We start from the raw sequence: 16,531 nt of genomic DNA, 5'->3' as shown, positions 1-16,531 counted from the left end.
AGAGTATATATCTTATGTGTTCTCACCATATCCATCCATACAAAATAACTACATGAACTAATGGGTCTGTTGACTGGGTTGTGTTGTTTTTATTAAGTTGTACCACTTAAGTATATATAAGTATATATAATTTTTGTCAGTTATACCCAAAGAAAGCTAAAGCAGATTAAAATGTTTAAAAATAAAATTAAAATCCTTTCCATTTATGCATATCAAATTTGACAGATAAAACAAATTTTCAGAATTATCAATCAAGTGGAAGTAACAAAAATAAGTGATAATGTCTTGGGGTTTCTCTAGACTCTGACACAGTACTTAGGGTATAATAAAATGATCACTTGTACAAAATACAAAATTAAATGTAGCATGCTCTGAGTGATTACTTTTAGTAGACAATGATCAAGGTATTTTAGAGTTGTTCTTGAACTAAGAATAAATCTACAGTGAAATAAAATGCAAAAAGGAAGGATTTTGTATTATTTTTGATGAAAATTATTCAATTTCATAAAAAGTATTCAATTTTTCAAACTAATACTTGTTATATTATTTGTCATTATCAAGCTCTTTTTCTTCACTTGTGTGTATATCATTCTGATCTTAACCTTCTGAACCCACAGCTGAAAAATCATTTGAAATAAGACACAAAGATAGTAGAGAATATCTTTATATCCCTGTAGTTTTATGAATACCCCTCAATCCCCAACACCACATACCTGGGAAGGAAATAGGAATGCTATTGAAGAGCACAGACCCTTCCAACTATTTGCTGATATAGATTAAAAAATAATGAATAAAATTCAGCTTATCCAACCATGTCAGAGTGCCACTAATGGCCTCATCCCATCTTTTTGCATTTGTATTTTATGCTATGAAATCCTGAAGAATAGCGGAGCAATCATCTAAACTATACATCTGTCTGATTACAGATTTCAATTTTTAAGGTCACACTTTTTAAAAAGATGATTGAAGCTTATTTTTAGGCAAACTGTACTGTTGATCAAACATATTAAGAACTTAAATTTTTAAAATTTCTTAGTATTGATTTTTGGTTCCCTTAAGTCATAAAAGATTTAATTCAATTCGCCAAGTACATGATATCTTTAGAACATATGTTACTATGAATACTTTCAAAAGGATCATGACTGTTTCATTTTTATGGTTTTTCTTTGATTCTAAATTAATTTCATTTCTTTAACAGCATCAGAAAGATAATCTCAAGTGATAGTTAGCAGATGTTCCCATTTACAAAGCAACTATTAAAATTTTGACATGCATTCAATATGAAAACTTTTTGCACTACTTAGAAAAGATTTTAATAAATAATATGTGAAAATGTCAAATCCCATAAATTTTATATTTCATTCTTATTTTTCTCACTTTTCTACTTGCTAAGTTTATAAAAATATGCTCCCTTTATTAAGAAGCTGCCAGAAATGATATGCATACATAATTACAAGGCATAACTTGGTCACTTAATGTCATTGTTTCCTTCTTCATACTTTATCACTCATTATGGTTCAATACTATGCCTTCACTGTGCATAAAGATTTCTTCAGCACTGTTTGGTCTGTGACCAAATGTTCTCTTCATAGCAATATTTAGTGTTTTGTTATGTTGCAGTTTATATTGTGTTCTTAGCTAGTAGCTTAGTTTGCCCATATGAATTTAATATTGTCGTTAAAAGTTGCTAAAAATCATAGTTTATTTCAATATAGAAGAAAAAAAGGTAAACGTGGCCTAATGATAATAATCAAAAACCTTTGAAACATGACTCAGAACACCAGTAATTAGATATTGCTCATTAAGCATTTAAACCTGGATGAATTATTTAATGATTCTAGTCAAAATTGTATCTTCTTCCAAATGAAAAGATCCAATATTATTTAACTCCAACACCAAAGTCACTTTCTATAGGTGTGAAAGTATGAAAACTTCATTTCACTGTACTCTTTTAAAAATATTTTTAATTTCCCTTATAAGATAATCAACTTTCATAAGACTGAGGAATTGTTTTTAGACCAAAAATATAGATATGATCATGAAATGCATCATGTTATCTCATATTGACTCCTTAGAAAAATGTATTTTATAAAATTAGTGGATACCACATGAAATTTGGACTTTAGTTAGAAACACTGTATCATTAGTTTGTTTTTATAAATATATCATTGTCAGGTAAGATGAGATAATTTCAGAATATATTTGTGCTATTTTGGAAAAGTATTTAAAATTGAATGAAAAAATGAGATTTTTCTCAAGCAAATAAAATCAGAGGGTATTTACTGAAAACCTCTAGACAATTTAAAGGAAATCCTTTAAATGCAATAAATGAAGAAAACCTAAATATTCCACTAATATTTTATTATTCTAAAAGATACTTTCTGCTTCAAGTATAATAATAACATTAGGAACAAGTTTAAAGCAGCCAGCAAGAGTTTAGAATTTAGTCCAATCTACATGCATAATCACTTAAGAGTTAATGATATAAGAACACAATGTTAAAAGAAAATAATTGTCAAACTGAATGAAAAAAGCAAAACCCAACTATTTTCAGTCTATTAAAAAAGCATTCAGGGGCTGGGGATATTTAGCTCAGTTGGTAGAGTGCTTGCCTTGCAAACACAAGGCCCTAGGTTCAATCCTCAGCACCAAAAAAAAAAAAAAAAAAGAAAAAGAAAAAAAAAAGCATTCAAAAAATACAGATTAAAAGTGAAAGTATGGAGGGGTGTGCATCTGTATGTTTAGTTGAGAATTACGCTGAAATAAACTATGAAGTAAAAATCTTTATGTAATATAAACAAGAGGTTGTTATTATAAACATGGAAACAGTTATGGTGGTTAGTAAATTTAAAATAGTGAGATCACATGGAGGAAGAGAATTAATTTGTTTCTTTTATTTGTAGTTGCACAAATATTTTTGCCCCTATGTTCTAGGGTTACTTATATTCTATAAAAGGTGAAAACAGTTTGTTATTTATGGACGCACGAGTTAGCAGTTTTTGCATTCATTCTTGGTCAATAGTTTAAGATTTCTATTATTAAATTGACAATCTGACAGCTTATTTAAACTTTATTTACAGTGTATGAGACCTAAAATAATGTGAGGGATAAAAGATAGGGATAAGAGATATATAAAAATAAAAGCGTTTTTCTTAAATGATGGTTTGGATTGATTATTGTGATAGGTAAATTTTGCTCATTTTGTTATGATTTATATGTACAGGAAGTATAAGACTGAAATTAAAATGTTAAATCCTATTAAGATAATAGTATAATTAAAAAATTAAAATAATGCTATCACTCTATATTCCCTAATCATATTTATGGTGGTAGTGCTAAATCAGGATAGTTAGTACATGGTTGCTATTAATAATACTATAGTCAACTATAAATCAACATATATATATATATATATACACACACATATATAAAGATGATATAACTTTCTTAATTCTAGCAAGTTTACTTCAGAACACAGAATAATCTCATATTTAAAGAGAATACCAAATGATATTACAAGACAAAAATACCTAAATGCGTATAATCTAACAATTGAGCTTAAAAATACTTGAAACAAAAATTATACATCTGAGAGTATGCAGGAAATAGATATATCAAGATTCATTTCTCACACAATATTTAAACTATTGTTTATTGTTCTGGATAAGATTTATATATATATATATGTATATATACACCCATACATATATGTACACACATATATATGTACAAACATAGATATTTTGACATATATATATACATATATATTATTTGACATATCTATATATACCTGACGTCATATAAAAATGCTTCATGAGTTATTTTAAAAAGATCAAGTTATGTTACTGCAAAATAAAGTTTAAATTTAAAATCCCCTGTTTGCTGAAAGACCACAGGCCATTTAATTAACTTCTCTGGAATTTATAACTTTAGCCTGAAATGCAATTACAAGTAGCTCAATTATTTTAATGAAAGTAAACATGAAACACTAAAATTTATAATCATTTACATTATTAATATTGTGAGTGTTAATATTATTAAATATGTTCCTTAAAAGATGAACAGACAGTGGGGATGCAAAAATGTGGCATTTGTTGCTAATCAATATCTTCATATATAATTCTGCTTATGGGCAGGTGCTGGGGATTAAACACAGGGTTTGTAAATGCTAGACAAGTATTCTAACACTGAGCTACATTTCCAAACCTAGCTTCTTGATTTTAAGCTCCATGTATATGCTAATAAAACCAAATATGTCTCTCCAAATAAGTGGTCTTCTCTGATCTCCAGAATCATATCTAAATATCTACCTACTGTCCTAAATTTTATTTCTTAACTCAGCTATTAAAACTACACAAACTCAACAATAGATATATCTTCTTTTAAGTATGTAAACTCAAATTATTTCTGGCATATGTTAGAAATACCAGAGTGCCAGAAAGAATCACTCACTCACCTGTAAGTACCTCAGCAAGGCAAACATTACTATTGCACAAGGGTGTGCTACTGAAGAATCTCTGGCAAGCAAGTACACTTGGGTGAGCAGTCCCCCTATTTTTATCCCTAAGGCAGCACTGATCCTTGCTCTGATAGGAGGAACTCAGGGTTACAATCTACATTATTAGCTAATTTTAAAATTTCATAGTGCAAAGGAAAAGGCTATAGTTAAAATGACTATGACTGGATATAGTTTAGGAAGCTCAAAATGGCTACAATTGGATCTTCTATCCAAATTAAGGCTAAATAATATATTCTAAAAATCAACCCCTGAACTTACTAAGTCTTCCCCTTAGACTTGTCCCATCTCATTAAATGGAAACTCCTTCTTTCTGGATCCTAAAGCCTGAAATCCTGGAGTTATTTTGGAATTTTTCTCATACCCCATTTTCTATTCAGCACCAAATCCAGAATACTACCACTTGTCCCTGTGGTGACTAGTATGGCAATATCACTGTGCCTTACTGAATACCACCTGAATTATTCCAGAACTGCTGTGAAGATACTTCTTAAATTTTTACTTTCCTCTCTATAGTACAACCTGATTGCTCAATTTAGAACTCTGTTCCAATGGCCTCACTTAATTCAAAAGTTAAAGTTTTTCCATTACATGCAGAGGTTTGTACAACTTGGACTTCTATTATCATTGTATCATTTGTTTTTTTATTTTTACCCCAATTGAACCTTCACCATACAATCTCAACTCCTCTTCTTAGATTAGCTCCAAGATTTTGTGCAGGTGGTTTCCTCTGCCTGGAGAACTCTTCACTCTGAACATGATTTATGTCACATGTTAATAAGTATCAGTAGATCTTCCACTTAACTCTAAAATAGTAACACTCTCTTTTTGGTGTCCCTTATATTCTATTTTTTTTAATTTTCCTTAGCACATGTTTCCTAGTAAATTATATTTTTCTAAATAATTTATTATCTATTTGTCTTTTCATTTATACTTCATCTATAATATTTATCTATTACCTATTTGTCTTTTCATTTATACTTCATCTATAATATATCTAGAGATATATTCCACCATAGGAATATATCTCTAGCATCAAAACAGTGTTGAGCATGTATGAAGTGATTAATAAATACCTATTGAATAAAATATAATGAAAGTTTTCTTCCATATAAGTATGGTTGATTTTCATAAAATTTTCCGTGTTTCCTGAAGCCTATATTTAAAACCAGAAACTCAAGTTATGGAAATTTTTGCCTTCTTTACTTTGTCCCAAATGTGTTTGAATTACTGATGATAGCCACTTGCCCTGTTTACTTGACTTTTATAATAAAACAAACATAAGCAGTCATGATCAGGAAAAAAATATGACTGATTCTGCTAATGATAACATTAAAAAATAGTTGTGATATATGATTTCAAATTAATCTATCTAGACCAATTAGTAAAGTAAAAGATACTTTTAGGAAAATATTGTCAAGAAAAATTAAATAAGGTTCCAAAAGTTTGGGTGGGAATTCAAAAAATACAAAAGTGGGACTCTGAGAATAAAAGTTGGTCTAGTTATAAGACCATTAAGATCAAATGAAAATTATAAATGAATATTGAAATAATATGGAGGTATCACTAGCTTTATATTACACTCTATTCATTTTCAATGATTTCAACATTTCCCTCTGCTTGAATAAATTTCAGACAGTTTTCTTCCTGAAATAGGAAAGGTACTGAACTACATTTCTTTTTCTTTTTTGGGGTGGGGAGTGTACCAAAGATTGAACTCAGGGACACTCAACCAGTGAGCCACATCCCCAGCCCTATTTTGTATTTTATTTAGAGTAGGGTCTCACTGAGTTGCTTAGCACCTCGATTTTGCTGAGGCTGGCTTTGAACTAGAGAGCCTCCTGCCTCAACCTGGGATTACAGGCATCCTCCACCATTCCCAGCCTGTCCTGCACTCCTTAAAGCATTTGCTTTAGGAAATTTGCAATTGTAATTTTTTCTGTCATCATTATAAGTGGAAATCTCTCTTGTCTTTTTCTTCATCTATTCTTTTAACTCCTCTTCCTTCTGCCTCCTTTTCCTTTGTGGTTTTCTTTTTCCTTCTTATTCCTCTTCCTTCCTCTCCCCCTCCTCCCCTTCCCTTCTCCCTCTCTTTCTTCTTCCTCCTCCTACTCTTCTTTTCTTCCTCCTCCTCTTCCCCCCTCCTCTCTCCTCCTTCTTCTTCTGGAGGGGATTAAAACCAGGACCACTTTACCCCTGAACTACATCCCCCATCCGTTTTATATCCTATTTTGAGACAGGGTCTTGCTGAGTTTCCCAGGATGGCCTTGAGATTGTGATCCTTCTGCTTCAGGCTCCTGAGTCGCAGGGATTAGAGGTATGTGCCATGGCTTCTGGCAAACTGAAAATTGTTTACAATCAAGAATCTTGGAATCATTCTTTTGAACTATAGTCATTCAGAAAATAGTACCTCTGTCTTTTGTGTCTGTCTCTGAGGGACAATAGGAATCTAATTTCCTAACTGCCAATCAGAAAACACGGTTGACCTAATCATATTGACCAACCTTCTTTCCAACTTTCTCAACACATTTCTACTAGCTCTGTCCAATGTTTAATAATTCTTCCCCATTGCAATTGCCTTGAATAAAGTCTTCCCTGAAAGTTTAAGTCATTTGATCAAAATTTTATGTTACATCAGTAATTGTTTCAGAATAAATGTGGAAAATAATCTGGTGATAATGATTACATGTGTTTTTGTTTATGACATGAATCATTTTAATCAAGAGAACAGGAAAAGTTGAAATTATAGGTAGAAAGAAAGAGAGAGAGAGGTAGATATATATATATATTTTTCTATAATAATTAGAAATAATTGGACTAAGAAAATATAAAAATTATCTTAATGTTTTGTTTTCTACTTATGCATTTAGTTATAAAAATATGGGTTTCAATGTAGAGAAATTTCAATATGAACGTAGTAAAAGTAAAATATACAAACTTAAGTAAACTTTTATTTTTATAATAATTTTAACACTAAAGAAAATTATATTTTTTAAGGAGTATTTAGCTGTACAATTTAAGTTTTGTAACTCTAATAGTTTTTCATTGTGAACAATATAATTTCAAACCATGTGGATAACAAAGCTAGAGAACTTACTTTTTTTGGCCTTATACTTTTCACCTTTTATGAATACTTTCTTAAAACATTTGGGGTACTTTTTTTTCCATTTTGTTGTATACTTATGTCACTGTTACTTGAAATGACTAAATGTCTCATACATGATAGATCTTTGGTAAGTATCTCGCTATTTTTCTATTGCTATATGCATATTTTATTTTGTATATTTATATTTTAACTGTAAGCTTCATAAATACTTAATTCCTCATCAAAGGATTATATGTGAAAAAATGCAAAATCTCTAACTATTTCCATTAATAAAGAAACACGTCCTTGAGAAGATTAGAGGACGGGTGCACTTCCTTTCAGTTTTTAAGCTCAAGATTTAGAAACGGGAAGACTGCTCCTCACAAAAGTGGGTAAATAAGGCAACTGACTGAAATTCAGTACCAGCCAGTAAATGAAATCCTAGAGGCAAGATGCCAGTGAAATACCAAACATAATAGAAGAGCGATACAATAGAGTGATAGAGACACAGCCTGGTTGGCCACCGAGGTGGTAGTGAGGGCTGCAACTGCTGACAGGAAGGGGAACGTGGGCAGAGGGAGAGGAAAGCACAGCAAAGAAAAGGGGGGCTTTGAGCAGAGATGGAGGCTGATCTTAATGGACCTAGAGTCAGTGATGGAAGTTGTTGAGTGAAAAACTAACAAAATCACTCCGCCTTTGGGAGGATAGTCTGGGTGGAACCAGGGTTTCTGGTGGAGGGAACATCCATACGTACTGTGTGGCAGTGAGCAGAGGCAGGAGATAAGAAACTCATATAAAACAAAGTGACAACTGTACTCATCTGTGGACGGTCCTGGGCCCCAGAGTATGCCTGCCTGAATCAGTGTGATTGGAATCTGGGAAAAGAGAATTTTGCCTACAACATAAGACTTGGGATACAAAGAAGAAAGACCCCTCTTTGATGCTGGCGTTCCATAAGAGTTATTAGGAAGATGCCAGTGATGGCAAATGAGGAGTCTCCTCACTCCAGGTCTGAGCCTGGGTAATTCACATCTGTAGTGGTGAATGTGAACCCTGTGGAGGTTTAGACTCCACACCTTAAAAGTGGAATTTAAGGGAAGCCTCTGAGACCCAAACTTCCATCAGAGGTCACCATCTCCCCATCAACAGGCCATGTGGATCAAATCTCAAATACCCTCTGACAGACTTCTAAAGGTAAGTCAGAACTAAATTCCAAATACTGGAATGTCCACTTTAGAATTCTGCACCAGCCAGCCCCACTCTGAGAATACACAATGTGTCAGCACTGCCCAGTCTATCCCACCCCATACTGGGAGTGAGGAATTTGGGAGTGCTGGCTAGCAGCTAGGTAAGAAACACAAAGAGTTTCAGAGCCCCAAAATAATTACAAACAACAAAGATCGATCCTTGCCAACAATTTTGACCATCTCAACAGTAACAAGCCATTTATTCCTCAATAAATTTTATCTTTTTTCTCTTCCCCCATTTTAATTTTTTAAAATTTTAATTATTTTTTCAAATTTTATTATATTTTATTTTTTCCATTCTCCATGATCTTGAGTGTGTGAGTGTACATGTGTATGGTATGTGTTTTCTCACTGTGCAGATGGGTTTGAAAAAACATATGTACTTTCACTTTCATTGCTTTCTTCTTCACCTATTTATTATGTAGCCTTGGTTTGACTTAGGTGATATAAAATTATACATGGATTTGAGGTGTTTTGATCTTCCTTTGTTTCCTTATAGTTTTTTTTATTTCTCTTTATTACCCTTTCTTTAATCTCTTAACCCACTAATAGCTAAATTTTCTTGTTCACTTTTCCTGTCTTTTGTTATTTTACTAATTTTGGTTACTTTTTACTCCTCCTTCTGTATAGGCATCATCTGCTACAATGTAGGGAACATTCCTCAAGCTTATCTGACAGCAGTTGCTGACACAATGGTCTAAGTAAGCCAAACAGTCTGGACAGAGAAACTGAGGTAACGGTAAAGACTCACCATAGAATGAAGGTCTTTGCAGTTGCTGAGGCTGAGTTAGAGCTGAGGGGAGGCCTTGCTGTCAAGCATCCCAGTAAGTTGTGATGTGAGCTCTCCTGTGCTGCCTTACCTCATGCTGTGTGCAGGAGTTTACCATACCCCCAGTCCTTTGTCTCAGACCTGTTGCTGGACAGAAACAAACCATGCTTCGTTTGTTTATGCTACCCTGATCTCCAATGTCTGACTGAGTGCACTGGTCTAGGTAGACATCATACGTCCTTCATCATATGTCAGCAGACCCCTGTCTCCGAATACTTACACTACCTATTTTCTGACTCTTCTCTGTTCACTTTATATTATTTCAAATTTTACCTTACCTCCTCCCCTATTTCCTCCTCACTTAATAAATTTTAATTTTACTATTTGCTCTCATATAGTTCATGTAACTTCTAACCCCTTTGTGTCATTTTTAATTTAAATACAGTGGATGTTGTCAGAAGTACTTCTGTTTAATGTCTGTTTATTATTGATGCTAATGTTAAATTCTGACCCCACCATTCCTTTACAGGTGGTAGTGTTACAGATCTCAAAGTGTCTACACTAGACATGTATCTTATGGCTGTAGATCTGTTGCTAAAATTGTTATTCATGATTTTCTCCTTTTTCTACACTAGCCTGAAAAGTGATTTGGACACCTCAAGTTCACAGGATACAGATCCTGATACTGAGCAAACTCACAACTCAGCCAAATAATAATGAAGCTCACTCCATACATGATCTAGCCCCATGCAAGCCTCAACAATACTTCAGAACATAGAGTAGGAAAGAGAAAAACCCCAAACCAACAACCTAGCCCAAGGTAAAAACAATTATGGAGGTGTCTCAAGTCCCACTCCTGGACATTTACTCATACATAAAAAACAGAAATCCCAGGAAAAAAATATGTACGTACCCACAAAAGGACACATGTATAAAAGAGGAAAAGGGAACCGTATCAACTGATGTACAAATACAAGATCTCTGGAAATGAGTAAATAGGTAAAACAAATCTTCACCCAAATTCACAATCTCCCAATAAGGGAACACACAGATATGATGTGGAATTGCATTGGTCATGTATTCATATATGCATATAGGAAAGTAATGTCCAACTCATTTTATCTTTCCTATTCCTATTCCCCGCCTCCCTTCCTTTCTTACCACCTTGTCTAATTCAAAGTACTTCTATTCTTTTCTAACCTTCTTTTCTAACCCTTCTCCCCCACTTATTGTGAGTTAGCATTTGCATATCAGAGAGAACATTTGGCCTTCAGTTTTTGGGATTGACTTATTTCATTTAGTATGATATTCTCCAGTTCCATTCATTTACTTGAAAAATGCCATAATTTCATTCTTCTTTATGGCTGATTAACATTCCATTGTGTATATATGCCATATTTTCTTTGTCTGTTGAAGGGCATCTAGGCTGGCTCTATAGTTTAAATATTATTGAATTGAGCTGCTATAAATATTGATGTGACTACATCACTGTGGTATGCTAATTTTAGATCTTTGGGGTATATACCAAGGGATGGGATATTGTCTATGAAGCCAGAATAACCTTGAGACCAAAACCAGACAAAGATTCATTAAGGGGAGAAAACTACAGACCAATATCACTGATGAACATAAATCTAAAAATCCCAAAATAATAGCGAATCACATTCAAAAACTCATCAAGAAGATAATACACCATGATGTATTGGATTTCATTCCAGTGATGCAACGTATTCAATAAATATAATTCACCACATAAGCAGAAATATAGACAAAAATTATATGATCATCTCAATAGATGCAGAAAAGGCCTTCAGTAAAATTGAGAACCAATTTATATTAAAAAAGCTGGAGAAACTGGGAATAGAAGGAACTTATCTCAATATCATAAATGCTACATATGACAATACTAAAGTCAACATTGTATTGAATGGAAAAAACTTGAAAGCATATCCTCTAAACTCAGGAACAACACAAAGATGCTCGTTCTTAGTACTTCTATTTTTCAGGTCAGAGGAATCAGGCCAGAAAAGGGAATTAAAAGGATACAGATAGCAAAAGAAGTGAAATTATTTCTTTTTGCTGATATTATCCTATATCTAGAAGACCCTTAAAAACTTCTCCAGAAGACTTCTAGAGCAGATAAATAAATTCAGCAAAGTAACAGTAGACAGATCAAATCCACAAATCAGTAGCTTTTTGTGGCAGGCGAGACCCGGGGCCCAGGGTTACACCATGTGCATCTAAAGATGGCAACTGGCAGAGAGCAAACAGCATCCTGATTATGCCTGGAGAAAGGCAGGAAGCATTTACAATTGGCTGTTTGATAATCAGTTCAGCCACCTAGTGCGTGGACAGATATACTTTACATGTATGCTTGAGCGAGTGATCGCTTGACCTTTAACAGGATTGGATGGACATATCTGGTTACAATTGCTTATGCATGAGACTGCTTATATATTGAGGGTGTTATCTGAATAAAGTGGAAGCTGCTTCATGAACTTCTGAAGAATATGTGTCTTTTGTCCTGCTGGTCAGGCCGAAAGAGCAAAAAGCAGCGTCGAGCCGCTTGAAACAACCGGGCAAGAAGCAGCGGAAATCAGTAAGTGGTGGCCCGAACCGGGATCAGAGGAGGATCGGACTGGGAATTGGTGAGCGCTCAGGTAAATAAAAGACAGTTTCGCTAGCGTAATTAATGAGAAGGTTTCCCTATTTGAGGAAACGGTTACCTTAAGATTTTAACTGAAGATTCCCCTAGAGAGGGAGTATATTGAAAGGCTGTCCCAAGAGACAGCGAAGGACGTCCTATAACAAATATGTGTACGTTGTTATTTGTTACCTTTTCTTGTTTCGTTTCCGTTTGTTGTTGTTGTGGCCATATGGACATTAGTTCGTTTCTGTCTGACTTCCAAAAAACCAAAATTTCAAGAACGGTTAAGAGAAGGGGAAAAAATATTAGAAACTGTAAAAGAAGAACAATCAAGTTGAGCTTCTGGAAGAGAAAGTAGATGTTCAGACCTCTGTGCCTCTGCCAGAGCAGTATTAATTCCAGAGATGGGAGTACAACCAATACCAACTTCGGTTGTTGGCCCAGTGGGACTAGTTCTGGGAAGGAGTTCTTCTGCTTTAAAAGGATTAAATATTGTCCCTGGAGTTATAGACCCTGATTTTACAGGAGAAATAAAAATCCTTGCTTCTTCACCAAGAGGTGTAGTAATAATCAGGGTGATCACATAGCACAATTGTTGGTCTTACCCAGTTGCTATGATGAATATCCATCAAAAAATATTATTAGGGAAAATAAAGGATTAGGTCTACTGGCCAAAATATGGTCATGTTAACATGGGGTTTAAAAGATAGGCCTATGACAAAGTTAGTGATAGAAGGCAAAAGTTTTGAGGGCTTATTAGATACTGGGGCTGACAAAAGTATTATCAAAATTACAGAATGGCCCAAAGCCTGGCCACTTCAGCAGGCAGATCAGACTTTAAGGGGATTGGGTATAGCTTCCAATCCTGACAAGAGTGCAGCCATATTAAAATGGTAGGATAAAAAAGGTCATAGTGGAATCGCCCAAACTTATGTCCTTGAACATCTCCCAGTAAACCTGTGGGGGAGAGATATCATGGAACAGATGGATTTACATCTCACAACTGAGATCCCATACAGTAATCCAAAAGCTAATCAAATGATGTTAGCCCAAGGACACATATGGGGTAAAGGTCTTGGGAAAAATAGTCAAGGACCTACTTCACCCATTTTAGTTACTCCAAAACAAGATAGAAAGGGATTGGATTTTCATTAGGGGCCATGGAAGCAATTAAAATAACATGGAAGTCTGATAAACCTGTCTGGGTCCCTCAGTGGCCCCTCTCAAAAGACAAATTAGAAGCGGCCCAGCAATTGGTTAACGAACAACTAGAGGCCGGATGCATGAAACCATCCACCTCTCCTTTATTTATTATGGCCTCTGCTCATACTGGAGAAAAAAACCAAAGATGTAATAACACACTGTTTACACTCTTTCTCCATCCTAGGAGTTCCCAAACAAATTAAAACAGATAATGGTCCTGGATATACGTCCCAGGCCTTTAAACAATTTTGTTCCACCTCTGGTATTCAACATGTCACAGGAATTCCCTATAATCCTACTGGACAAAGCATTGTTGAGCGTGCCCATTTAATCCTTAAAAACATGCTTTATAAACAAAAAGGGGGAATAGGGGCGTCATACAGATCCCCAAAAGACAAATTGTCAGTTGTCTTGTTCATTTTAAATTTTTTAAATCTTGATTCTGAGGGCTGATCGGCTGCTGACCATCATTCAGAGCCTAATAAAAAGCATCTACCTCAAGTGTTCTGGAAGGACATTCTATCAGGACAATGGAAAGGCCCAGATTCGGTATTAATCTGGACCCGAGGGTCTGTTTGTGTTTTCCCACAGGATGCACAATCGCCAATTTGGGTGCCGGAGAGATTGGTCAAGGCCTCAACAGAGACCCAAAAACAGGAAGAAGATGAGGAGTCTTCTCCCACTGATGGTGCTGGCGATTTCTCGCCAAGTTAATGGAGGAGACTCGCGTGAACTATGGGGGATAGTGAAGATATGGCCCTATCCTGTACCCCTTACCAACTCCTCTATTCTATATCCTCTTATTTTTACAATTGGCCACATTTCTGCAGTCCGCTGTTCTATGGAGAAAAGAATGGTTTGGGTTTTTGTCCAGGGGAGGTCTTTTGTGTGTTGTATCTGTCCTGTGCACACACAAAATGCATATACATCTGCACAGAGAAATAGCCATTATTTGCCAAGCTCTCATTGCAATTGATGCTGGCTCATCCCCCCAAGTCTGGTTAAATATGCTGGACTGGTAGCCAATGACAGGTAAGATTCATGGGGAGCTCATACCAACCTAAGACAGGAAATGAGGGCTACAGCCTCATTGTCCAATGACGGGTAAGGATGTTGCTCTGGTGTGGACAACCTGAGACAGGCATGGTCTCTTTTATAAACAGAAAGGGGGAGTTGTGGCGGGCGAGACCTGGGGCCCAGGGTTACGCCAGGTGCATCTAAAGATGGCAACTGGCAGAGAGCAAACAGCATCCTGATTATGCCTGGAGAAAGGCAGGAAGCGTTTACAATTGGCTGTATGATAATCAGTTCAGCCACCTAGCGCATGGACAGATATACTTTACATGTATGCTTGAGCGAGTGATCGCTTGACCTTTAACAGTATTGGGTGAACATATCTGGTTACAATTGCTTATGCATGAGACTGCTTATATATTGAGGGTGTTATCTGAATAAAGGGGAAGCTGCTTCATGAACTTCTGAAGAGTACGTGTCTTTTGTCCCGCTGGTCAGGCCGAAAGAGCAAGAAGCGGCGGCAAGCCGCTTGACGCAACCCGGGCAAGAAGCGGCAGTAATCAGTAGCTTTTCTATACTCTAACAGTAATCCTGCTGAGAAAGAAAGAAACTATCCCATTCACAATAACCTGTAAAAAGAAAATACTTGTGAATTGATCTAATAAAGGAGATGAAAGAACTCTATAAGAAAATTATTGAACAAGGAAGAAATAAATTGAAGAAAACTTTGAAGATGAAAAGACTTCCCATGTTCTTGGGTAGGCAGAACTAATACTGTCAAAATAAACATGTCACCAAAAGCACTATACAGATCCCATGTAATCCCTGTCAAAATACCAATGACATTTTTCTTGAAAGTAGGTAAAAGAGTCCTAAAATTCATATGGAAAAAGAAAAGAGAGCAGTTAAGTTAATTTTGAACCGGAAGAGCAATCCTGGAGGCATCACAAATTATACTACTCAGCTATAGTAACAAAAACTGCATGGTATTGACAAACATAATAGACACAATGACTCATGAAATAGAATAGAGGCCATGGAGACAAACACACTTACTTAGAGTTGTCTGAAATTTGAAAAAGTACCAAAAATATGTATTGTAGAAAAGATAGCCCTTTTAACAAATGGTGCTGCAAAAACTGGATATACATATGTAGAAAAATAAAATATATCCCTATCTCTCACACTGCATAATAGTCATATCAAAATGGACCAAAGACTACAGAATTAAACTAGAAAGTCTGTAAGTGCCAGAAAAAAACACAGGCTCAACTTATAGGACCAGTGTCCTGTGTAGTAAGTGCAGAGTATAATGGAGATAACACTAATCACTTGTTTTGACAAAGAATTAAAACAAAGTCCAATCGTTTAGACAGTTAAGTTTGACAAAATAAGAATGAAGGATAACTAATTCAGTCATTTATGTTACATTGTAAGTTCTAATAATTCAGATTGAAAGAGAAATACATTTTCTTTCAAACATTTTAGAAACTGTTTGAATGTTTCTCTATTTGAGAAGAAAAATGACAAAGAAAAGACCCATGTGGAAAAAACATTAGGTAGGAAGAACAGAAAACATAATGTACGTTTTTAAAAATCAGTCTTTGCACTAAAGATTTTATTATCAATTCCTAGTTCAGTATTTACCATGAACTTCTCAATACATAAGTACTTTACATTCTAATATTCCCATCATTATTGTACATAATATTTTGAGAAAATATTGCAATGACTTGGAGTGGACAGTCACTAACACAGAGGCAATTGCTGGAGGACAGGGTTGCTTTCCAGCACCCAGGGTGGGTGTCTGGCTGCTAGCTGTAGGTGCACAAAGGACAACAAATTACAGAATATGTTTCTCAGACCTCAAACTCAAATCAATTTGTCCTACTGTCTTGGGACTCATTTGATCCTAGCAATTTCTTATTTCTTTCAGTTTTTTAATGTCAATGATAGTGTCTATCTTACACCTGTCCCTCTATTTTATTTGTATTTTGAAAAAGTATATAAAACTTTTCTTTTTTCACAAGTCCATGAATGAGGAAGAATT

This window comes from Sciurus vulgaris, assembly GCF_902686455.1.
Source record: "Sciurus vulgaris genome assembly, chromosome: 4".
NCBI lineage: Eukaryota > Metazoa > Chordata > Mammalia > Rodentia > Sciuridae > Sciurus > Sciurus vulgaris.
Note: the sequence above shows the minus strand (reverse complement) of the source record.